We start from the raw sequence: 1905 nt of genomic DNA on the forward strand, positions 1-1905 counted from the left end.
TCACTCCAAAAGCGGTCCTCCCCTGCTTGGTTCTTTGCTGTCTGTCATGTGACCGTAACAATCTGGCCTTCACTTTGATTCCTTTAATAGTATGTGCACACAGTGAATGTACATATTGTAAAACATGCTTCCTTTTAAAGATACTGTCAACATTCCTGATGCGCTGTCTTCCGAAGGTTTTTGTCATCACTTTCAGTTCAGTCACATCTCAGGGTACTTTTATTCGGATATCGTGCAGTAGGACGTAACTGAGACCACCGTACTCCGGGGTATGTAACTATGTATTCAACTTCCTTTCATCGGAAGTTGCATACAGAGCAGCGATTGGGAATTAGAAGTGGCGGGGGGGGGGGGGGGGGGAGGCAAAAATGTGCAGACAACAAAAAGTAGCCAGGTTTGCAGGATATAGCGAGCTGGGGAACAGGATGTATACTGTATATATGAAAACTAAAAGAAACGCTACGAAGTGGAAAGTTTTTTATGGTCTCTGAGCGTATTTCCACAGAGAAGTAAAGGTTGGCAATGCGGTAATAGTAGGTTTTTTTAGGTTTTTTTTTTTAAGATTTTGAGTCAATACTATACAATAAAACTTTCACCAAAGGAACAATATTACACATGTATTACAATTAAACAGAAGTACGGTGTGATTATCAAATTAAAAATAATTTAGAATTTGACTACATACTAAGAAACTACACTACACACTAAAGAGACTGTCAGACTGACGAATGCGCGCGGCAAGCGGGTGAATCATACCTCAGTGTCCACGACCTTGGCAAAAATATACCCCTGCTACCCTTCCTCACAGCACATGCAAAGTCTCCCCTACTTGCTGCGGCGCTATATAAATCGGTTAGGCGCGACAAACGACATTTTGTGCGTATTTCCGCGAATAATCTTATAAATAAAATTGTAGGGTCTTCGCTGTCTGTAATGTCATTTATTTCGCCAAATTTGTATATATTTATCCGTTTTAGGTCAACCTGAGATCATATCAGTAGTTTTTAGCTTTCGTGTCTGTTTGTTTGTTTGTTTGTTTGTTTGTTTGTTTGTTTGTTTGTTTGTCTGTTCCACCATCACGGGTAAACGGTTGACTAGATCTCAATCAAACTTTACATTTAGAGTCTACTCATCCAGGATCAGGTTTCGATATGCATATCATTTAAAAATCACTGAACAGACTGGGGGTTTATAGGAAGTTTAGAAGAGTTGTTTTCAGTTTTATCTTACACAATTGATTATATCTCGACCAAACTTCATATTTGAGTCTACTCATTCAGGAGCATGTTTCAATGTGAATATTTTTTAAAAATCACCTAACAGACTGGAGGAGGAAGAACAGAAGTGGTTTTTTTTTCAATGTTCTCGTACACTATTGATTATATTTCGACCAAACTTTATATTTAGAGTCTTCTCATCCAGAATCAGGTTTCGATATGCATATTATTTAAAAATCACTAAATAAACTGGGGATTTGTAGAATAAAAGAAAAGTTGTTCAATTATTTTTACACTATTGATTATATCTCAATCAAACTTCATATTTAGAGTCTAATCGTCCAGGAGCAAGTTTTGATATGCATATAATTTAAAAAGCACTGAATAGACAGGGGGTTTATAGGAAGACCAGGAGAGGTTGTTCTTTATTTTTTCAATTTCCTCTTACACTATTCATTATATATCAAATCTGTGGACTATATGTGAAACGCCCCTTCATTTTAAATATTGTGTCTTATGTACATAATTCCGCTTACTCTTCAAATGACGGAGAAAAAAACAATTTTTTCTGCGGACTTCACGGTATGCAGCCAGTGACGGACACCTTCGCACATCTACAGTTATATGAAGCATCCATAACAGGAGAAAATCAGAGGATGCATAAAATTTATCTCGGCTTGAAAATTAA

The sequence above is a fragment of the Anabrus simplex genome, chromosome 1 (genome assembly GCF_040414725.1).
Source record: "Anabrus simplex isolate iqAnaSimp1 chromosome 1, ASM4041472v1, whole genome shotgun sequence".
Lineage (NCBI taxonomy): Eukaryota > Metazoa > Arthropoda > Insecta > Orthoptera > Tettigoniidae > Anabrus > Anabrus simplex.